The sequence below is a fragment of the Astatotilapia calliptera genome, chromosome 3 (genome assembly GCF_964374335.1).
Source record: "Astatotilapia calliptera chromosome 3, fAstCal68.1, whole genome shotgun sequence".
Taxonomy (NCBI): domain Eukaryota; kingdom Metazoa; phylum Chordata; class Actinopteri; order Cichliformes; family Cichlidae; genus Astatotilapia; species Astatotilapia calliptera.
Genome location: NC_137424.1, coordinates 25239665 through 25248830, shown reverse-complemented (window position 1 = coordinate 25248830; position 9166 = coordinate 25239665). Strand labels below are relative to the sequence as shown.

Below are 9166 nucleotides of genomic sequence, written 5' to 3'. Positions count from 1 at the left end.
GCCAGCGATCTGTGTCAGCTGATCCCTGCAACCGTGCACTGAAGTTTTAGATCAAATAAACTAAGTTGAAACCATTAAATAACTAACCAGCCTGTGCCAGCGATCTGTGTCAGCTGATCCCTGCAACCGTGCACTGAAGTTTTAGATAAACTAAGCTGAAACCATTAAATAACTAACCAGCCTGTGCCAGCGATCTGTTTCAGCTGATCCCTGCGACCATGCACTGAAGTTTTAGATCAAAAAAACTAAGTTGAAACCATTAAATAACTGACCAGCCTGTGCCAGCGATCTGTTTCAGCTGGTCCCTGCGAACGTGGACTGAAGTCTTAGATCAAAATAAACTAAGCTGAAACCACAAAATAACTAACCAGCCTGTGCCAGCGATCTGTGTTAGCTGATCCCTGCAACCGTGCACTGAAGTTTTAGATCAAATAAACTAAGCTGAAACCATTAAATAACCAACCAGGCTGTGCCAGGGATCTGTGTCAGCTGATCCCTGCGAACGTGGACTGAAGTTTTAGATCTAATAAACTAAGCTGAAACCATTAAATAACTAACCAGCCTGTGCCAGCGATCTGTGTCAGCGGATCCCTGCGACCGTGCACTGAAGTTTTAGATAAAATAAACTAATGTGACAGGTGAGACCTGGAGATTTGGGACCGCCCCTGGTGGGCGGAGCTGGCCTTCGCTCCTTTCATAAGCGCAGGTGTGGACAATTGGGTATTCCTTTGCAAACCTGAAGCTGCGAGTGCTTGGTCCGAGTTGGGCAAGTTGGTGTTTCTTAATTATGAAAGTCTGATACGCGTCCTTCCCCTAAACTTCTGTTAGAACGGTAGGTTACACAAAAATGTACCACTTGAGCTCTGGCTGTTGGCAGAGGTTTACAGTTATTTGCACCCTTGTAGGTGGGAAACATTGCTCCCGTGAGAACGGTATAGTGGACTTCATCGCCACTGACCCACATTTATTAGGGTGTGACACGAACTTGTGGACAGGTAACAAAACCAATTCAGTGGAGGAATATTCCTGTGTTTTATTGTCCAGCTAGTGATCTCCTGTCTTTTATTCACAGAGTACCGAGCTGCTGCTTTGCCAGGTGGATTTCTGGCTGCGGGCAAAGGACCCGACACATCAGTGTGTTTTAATTTGTTTTAAACTGGTGTACGCCGACAGACTGACTGCTGCGGCTGTCGATGGTTTTGGTTTTTGGTTTTACTTTTTCTGTATCAGTAGGCACCACAGATACTGATCCTTTTAGTATTTTAACCCCTTTATTTATATATATATATATTGTCGCAGACGGTGAAGGCGCTGCAGGGAAAACAAATCCTTTTTTTGTCTCCCCGCTTTTGCATGCACAGCGGTGGGCCCGAGTGAAGACGGCACTGAAGATTTGACTTTTTTTCTATAGTGTTTTACCCATTTGGGGTCATGTGTGAGTTGCCGTCCATGTTTAACCTGTGTGCTATGTTGATTTGTTTTTAAACGGTTCCCCGCAGCGCTTGTCCCGTCTCACGGGCAATCGCACAGTTTTATCGTCTCTAATAAGGTAACGTTTTTAATTGGTTTGAGGTGCCGCTGTTACACTGTTTCTTTTATTTTGTATTAAAAAAATTAAACTCTTTTAAACTGACTGTGCGCCTACGGCTCTGTCCTATTTTAAATAGGTACCTACCACGGGTCACAAACTGGCGTTGTCGGACAGGACGAGCCTCTAGGTGTGCACAGCGATTAGTCAGTTGGTTTGTGTAAAATTTGTATTTTTATGGGTGTGTGTTTTAAACTGTTTTATATTTGTATTTATTTTTTTTAGGCAAAGCAGCAGCTGGTAAATCCTGGTGGTAACAAAGTGTAATCTGCATTTAAACACAGTAGGCACTTACTGTTGAGGGTTTTTATTTTTTATTATGGAGTCCCAATCAGGCATTTCTAGCCCCTGTAGACCTCATGACTCTACCCCTATGGAGGGCTCTCTCCAAGAGAGGCTGGTTTATATCCCTAGAGAGAGGTCGTGCCCCCTGTTTAGTGGAACTGGGGAAATTAGTGTCCAAAGTTGGGTGGAGGAAATAAAATCTGTGATGCGCACTCGTAGACTTGCCCCTGTTGATAGAGCCCATTATATCTATGATCATTTGACTGGTGATGCTCGTGAGGAAATAAAATATAGGTCCCAGCAAGTAAGAGAAGATCCAGACCGCATTTTTGAGATTCTCCTTAGCCAGTATGGTTGCCCCATGTCCTTTATTGCTGTTAAGGAAGCTTTTTATGCAAGAAGGCAGCAAGAAGGAGAGTCACTGAGGGAATTCTCACATGCATTGTTTTCTCTCATGGACAAAATGATCCAAAGTTGTCCAGAGAGGCGAATTCCTGAGGCTGCTAGACTGCTTTCTGATCAGTTTGTAGAGGGTGTCCGGGATGGAAATTTGAGCCGCGAGCTTAAAAGGATTGTTCGCGAACATCCAGATTATGACCTCCATACTTTAAGAGATGAAGGCCTCAGGTGGGAGCGGGAAGGCAGAGTAGGAGTAGAACCCGGCCGGTTCAGGACTTATTCTGTCCCAGCAGTCTACAGCATTCAGCATACAGGACAAACAAAGGGGCCAAGGGATACTATTGGGTCAGAATTAGCAGAGGTTAAGGAAATGTTAAAACGGCAGCAGGCCCAGATTGATCAGCTTACACATGAGTTGAGAGTTGCCCATACATCAAGTAAGTCTAGGTTCACGCAGAGAGGAAGGCAGGTTATTTGCAGATGGTGTCAGAAGCCTGGCCATTTTGCTAAAGACTGTGATAATAAGAGGGTAGTAGCCTTTGAATCTACAGCCCCTAGCAGGAGCTCATCTGGGCAGGGTACGTTTTCCATGCAGGCGGAAAACTAGCACCCTCTGTTATGCTGAGCCACATATCAGATGGGGACATAACTGGCTCCAACAGTTGTAATGCTCAAATGTCTGGTCCCCCACCCAAGTTGGTAGGCTCCTGTCCAAAGGTTACCATTAATATGGGAGGGGTAGATGTCTCCTGTTTATTAGACACTGGATCCATGGTCACTACCATCACGGAGAGTTTTTTTGCCAAACATTTTAAGAACTGGGGTCCAGAGAAACTGAAAGCATGCCATTGGCTGCGGCTACGGGCAGCTAATGGGCTAGATATTCCCTATGTTGGCTACCTGGAGCTTGATTGCCAAGTGTTAGGGAGGCAAATACCGAAACGTGGTGTGTTAGTTGTTAGAGATCCTTTGGAGCCCAGCCCCAACTCAGAAATATGTGGAGTACTCGGCATGAATGTGATCCGTGAGTGTTATAGGGAGCTGTTTTTGGAACATGGCTCTGCTCTTTTTGACCTTCCTTTAGTGCAGGAGGATCCTTGGCAGCAGGCTTTGCAGCGTTGCCATACAGCGCAGCTACAGCCTGAAGCACAAGTTAGTGGCCCAGTGAGAGTTAAGGGTAGGAGAAAAATTTGCATCCCCGCAGGCACAATGAAGTTTGTACCAACTACATGTCGGAAAGTCCCTTCAGCGCACACTGGAACAGCGTTTTTCGAACCATTAGATGCCGGTTTGCCTCATGGTCTCCTTTCTTCTCCAGCTTTGGTCCAGGTGGTCAGTGGCACTGCATTTATCCCAGTTATCAATGTGGGATTAACTGAGGCCATTTTGCCACCTCGCAGTCAGCTTGGCACCTTGTGCCAAGTTGAAATTGTCAGCCAATCGGATGGCTCGACCAGGCTCTTGGAAGATTTGGGAGAGGAAAAACGTGTTACCATGGCAACCCAGAGTGTGGAATCCAACCCTCTGAAAACTGCAATTAATGCAATTGATCTCTCAGCCCTCACTGTACAGGATCAGGACAGGGTAAGGGCCCTTTTGCATGACTACCAATCTGTTTTTTCTTCACATGATGGTGACTTAGGGTGTACCAATTTAATGACTCATGAGATCCCACTTTTAGATGAGACTCCGGTCTGCCAGCGGTATCGACGGATTCCACCTTCAGAGTATGAGAGCGTTAAGGCCCATATTCAACACCTGTTGGAGAGTCAGGTGATCAGAGAAAGTTGTAGCCCTTTTGCATCCCCAATCGTGGTAGTACGAAAGAAGGACTCTAGTATTAGGCTTTGTGTGGATTACCGTCTGCTGAACTCAAGGACTAGGAAGGATGCTTTTCCCTTGCCCCGAATTGAGGAGTCCTTGGATGTGTTGTCAGGTGCATGTTGGTTCTCTACCTTGGACTTGGCTAGTGGCTACAATCAGGTCCCTGTTGCTGAGCCAGACAAAAAGAAAACTGCTTTCTGTACTCCTTTTGGGTTATTTGAGTTCAACCGCATGCCGTTTGGCCTCTGTAATGCACCAAGCACCTTTCAGAGATTGATGGAGCGAATGTTTGGTTCCCAGAATCACCAGTCTTTGTTGTTGTACTTGGATGACGTGATTGTCTTCTCTACCACAGTAGATGAGCATATTCAGCGCCTAGGAGCAGTACTGGAGACCTTGCGGGTACAAAACTTGAAGGCCAAGTTGGAAAAATGCTGTTTTCTGCAGACAGAGGTAAAGTACCTTGGGCATGTGATCTCCAAGGACAGGGTAGCCACGGACCCAGACAAAATATCTGCGGTGTCTAATTGGCAAACTCCTAGCTCTGTTGCTGAATTGAGATCATTCTTAGGGTTTGCTAGTTACTATCGCCGCTTTGTTCCAGGTTTTGCATCCCTAGCTGCTCCGCTCCACCAGCTGGTGGCCGAACTGGCTGGGACTAAGCACAAACGCCCCTCCAAGCGTGCATTGCAGGAAGTTTGGACCGAGCAGTGTGAAAATAGCTTTCAAGAGTTGAAAGCTCGGTTGGTGCATTCCCCCGTATTGGCTTATGCTAATTTTTCACAACCTTTTATCTTGGAGGTTGATGCCAGCCACTGGGGTCTGGGGGCAGTGCTTTCACAACAGCAAGCTGATGGCAAGGTGCGTCCTATAGCTTATGCTAGTCGAGGGCTAAAGCCCACGGAACGTAACATGTCCAATTACAGCTCCATGAAACTTGAATTCCTAGCCTTGAAATGGGCTATGACTGAAAAATTCAGAGAATATTTGCTGGGTAACAGGTGTGTTGTCTATACAGACAACAACCCCTTGAGCCATCTGACTACAGCAAAGCTTGGAGCTTTGGAACAGCGCTGGGCGGCTCAGCTCTCTTCTTTTGATTTTTCAATTAAGTATCGTCCGGGTCGTACAAATGGCAATGCAGATGCTTTGTCTCGACAGTGTCAGCCATCCGATCAAACTGTGTCTTTAGAAACACTGCTTCCTGGTACTTCCCTTCCAGACTCTTTAGTGCAAACAGTTTTACCACCCCAGCAAGTAATCCAATCTATGATTTCGGTTTTACCCTCTCATTCACTTGCAGACCTTGCTACTTTGCAGAGGGAGGACCCCACGATTAGTGGTTTTTTGAAGTTTTGGCGCAGAGGAACTGGCCCTACTCGCCAGGAGAGAAGAGATTTGCCAGCAGCAGTGCTGGAAATGTTGCGCCAGTGGAGGAAACTGGTAGAAAAGGAGGGCGTCCTTTATCGGCAGATCTTTCAGCCAGATGGGGGGGAACCAGTGTGCCAATTAGTGGTCCCTCAGAGTCTCAAGAATGAGGTTTTACATGGCTTGCATAATGACCATGGTCATCAGGGAACTGACAGGACTGCAGACTTGATACGCAAGAGGTGTTATTGGCCAGGTATGTCTAAGGAGGTTCAGGATTACTGTCAGCAATGTGAACGTTGTGCGCAGGCTAAAGCAGTTTATCCCAAACCTAAAACAACCATGGGTCACCTCATGGCTGCGAGGCCCAATCAGATTCTGGCAATTGATTTCACATGCCTTGAACCCTCCGTTGATGGCCGTGAAAATGTATTGATTCTTACCGATGTGTTTTCAAAGTTCACTCAGGCCATTTCTACTAAGGATCAAAAGGCAACTACTGTGGCCAGTGTTTTGGTTTATGAGTGGTTTTATCGCTTTGGTGTTCCCTCTAGGATCCACTCCGATCAGGGGAGGAGTTTTGAAGGAGCATTAGTTCAGCAGCTATGCCAGTTATATGGTGTGGAAAAGACTCGCACCACTCCTTACCACCCACAAGGTAATGGCCAGTGTGAGCGTTTTAATCGGACTCTGCATGATCTGTTGAGAACTCTGCCCCCTGAGCAAAAGCGTCATTGGCCCATGTATTTACAGCAGCTCACCTTTTCTTACAATACCACAATCCATCAAACTACGGGTGAGTCACCCTATTTTCTTATGTTTGGCCAAGAGCCCCAGCTCCCAGTTGACTTCCTGTTAGGCAGAGTGGAGGAACCCACCCACGGCCCGGTACACACTTGGGTCCAAGAGCATCAGAAACGTCTAGATGTAGCTTATAAAGGTGTGAGTAACCGCACCAAAGCAGCAGCGACGCTGCGTGCAGATCGTCAACCTGCCCCAGCTTCTGACCCCTTGCCATTGCATCAGTTAGTGTATTTGAGAGATCATAGCATTCGGGGACGGAATAAAATCCAAGATTTTTGGGGCGTTACACCGTATTGTATTGTCCGTGCCCCTGCTGATGCTGGTCCTGTGTATACAGTGGCCCCACTCAATGATCCAGAACAGAAAAGACAGGTTAATAGACAATTTATCAAGCCGATCCCTGCTGATATCTGTGAGAAAATAAGGGCAGAGCTCCAGCAAACTGCTAACCCTAGAAGTTCACCTGACCGGTTACCCCCGTCTGAGAATGAGGGAGACTTTTATGTGTGGCAACGAAGGGAGTCCCCAAGAGGTGACCCCCAAAGTGTACAAACTGATTCTGCACCTTGTCCCCAACAACTCCCAGAGGACCTGGCTATAGTAATGAGGCCGCAGTCCAGAAGGACTAATCCTGGTACCCTGACTCCACAGTGTAGTGTCCCCACTCAATTAGCTGAAAGTGGTACAGTTAGAAGAACGACACGCTCAACAGCTGGCCACCATTCCAATCCACACCATCTGCCCCAATCAGCTGAAGCCAGGCCACCTAGTGTACATTCAGTTACAGCTTTTTATAGACCGTGGCTTTAAGGTTCCATTGTCGGGTCGCCAATGCAAAAACCAGGGGGGAGAATGTGACAGGTGAGACCTGGAGATTTGGGACCGCCCCTGGTGGGCGGAGCTGGCCTTCGCTCCTTTCATAAGCGCAGGTGTGGGCAATTGGGTATTCCTTTGCAAACCTGAAGCTGCGAGTGCTTGGTCCGAGTTGGGCAAGTTGGTGTTTCTTAATTATGAAAGTCTGATACGCGTCCTTCCCCTAAACTTCTGTTAGAACGGTAGGTTACACAAAAATGTACCACTTGAGCTCTGGCTGTTGGCAGAGGTTTACAGTTATTTGCACCCTTGTAGGTGGGAAACATTGCTCCCGTGAGAACGGTATAGTGGACTTCATCGCCACTGACCCACATTTATTAGGGTGTGACACGAACTTGTGGACAGGTAACAAAACCAATTCAGTGGAGGAATATTCCTGTGTTTTATTGTCCAGCTAGTGATCTCCTGTCTTTTATTCACAGAGTACCGAGCTGCTGCTTTGCCAGGTGGATTTCTGGCTGCGGGCAAAGGACCCGACACATGAGTGTGTTTTAATTTGTTTTAAACTGGTGTACGCCGACAGACTGACTGCTGCGGCTGTCGATGGTTTTGGTTTTTGGTTTTACTTTTTCTGAATCAGTAGGCACCACAGATACTGATCCTTTTAGTATTTTAACCCCTTTATTTATATATATATATATATATATATATATATATATATATATATTGTCGCAGACGGTGAAGGCGCTGCAGGGAAAACAAATCCTTTTTTTGTCTCCCCGCTTTTGCATGCACAGCGGTGGGCCCGAGTGAAGACGGCACTGAAGATTTGACTTTTTTTCTATAGTGTTTTACCCATTTGGGGTCATGTGTGAGTTGCCGTCCATGTTTAACCTGTGTGCTATGTTGATTTGTTTTTAAACGGTTCCCCGCAGCGCTTGTCCCGTCTCACGGGCAATCGCACAGTTTTATCGTCTCTAATAAGGTAACGTTTTTAATTGGTTTGAGGTGCCGCTGTTACACTGTTTCTTTTATTTTGTATTAAAAAAATTAAACTCTTTTAAACTGACTGTGCGCCTACGGCTCTGTCCTATTTTAAATAGGTACCTACCACGGGTCACACTAAGTTGAAACCATTAAATAACTAACCAGCCTGTGCCAGCGATCTGTGTCAGCTGATCCCTGCAACCGTGCACTTACGTCCATTCGCTACCGCTTTTCCTTTTCAGGGTCGCAGGGGGCGCTGGAGCCAATCCCAGCTGTCGTAGGGCGAGAGGCGGGGTACACCCTGGACAGGTCGCCAGTCTGTCACAGGGCTAACACACAAGGACAGACAACCATTCATACTCACATTCACACCTAGTGACAATTTGGATTTTCCAATTAACCTATCCCCACAAAGCACTTACGTCTTAGATCAAATAAACTAAGCTGAAACCATTAAATAACTAACCAGCCTGTGCCAGCGATCTGTGTCAGCTGATCCCTGCAACCGTGCACTGAAGTTTTAGATAAAATAAACCAAACCGAAACCATTAAATAACTAACCAGCCTGTGCCAACGATCTGTGTCAGCTGATCCCTGCAACCGTGCACTGAAGTTTTAGATAAACTAAGCTGAAACAATTAAATAACTAACCAGCCTGTGCCAGCGATCTGTTTCAGCTGATCTTTGCGAACGTGCACTGAAGTCTTAGATCAAATAAACTAACCTGAAACCATTAAATAACCAACCAGCCTGTGCGAGCGATCTGTGTCAGCTGATCCCTGCAACCGTGCACTGAAGTTTTAGATCAAATAAACTAAGCTGAAACCATTAAATAACTAACCAGCCTGTGCCAGCGATCTGTGTCAGCTGATCCCTGCAACCGTGCACTGAAGTTTTAGAGAAAATAAAGTAAGCTGAAACAATTAAATAACTAACCAGCCTGTGCCAGGGATCTGTGTCAGCTGATCTTTGCGACCATGCACTGAAGTCTTAGATCAAATAAACTAACCTGAAACCATTAAATAACTAACCAGCCTGTGCCAGAGATCTGTGTCAGCTGATCCCTGCGAACGTGGACTGAAGTTGTAGATCAAATAA

At 46.4% G+C, this 9166-nt stretch overlaps 2 long non-coding RNA genes across 3 annotated transcripts; both read left to right on the top strand.

Annotated features, from left to right (window-relative positions):
- Positions 1-710: 710 nt before the first annotated feature.
- LOC113022930 (uncharacterized) lies at positions 711-3341 on the top strand. Of its 2 annotated transcripts, XR_003272471.2 has the most exons (3): positions 711-832; positions 906-995; positions 1073-3341. It is a non-coding gene; the product is annotated as an uncharacterized LOC113022930 (long non-coding RNA). The 2 variants fall into 2 exon arrangements; XR_013906922.1 differs by having other exon boundaries at positions 906-3341.
- Positions 3342-4031: 690 nt separating this feature from the next.
- LOC113017650 (uncharacterized) lies at positions 4032-8150 on the top strand. The gene is made up of 2 exons (XR_013906921.1): positions 4032-7323; positions 7397-8150. It is a non-coding gene; the product is annotated as an uncharacterized LOC113017650 (long non-coding RNA).
- The last annotated feature ends 1016 nt before the right edge of the window (positions 8151-9166 follow it).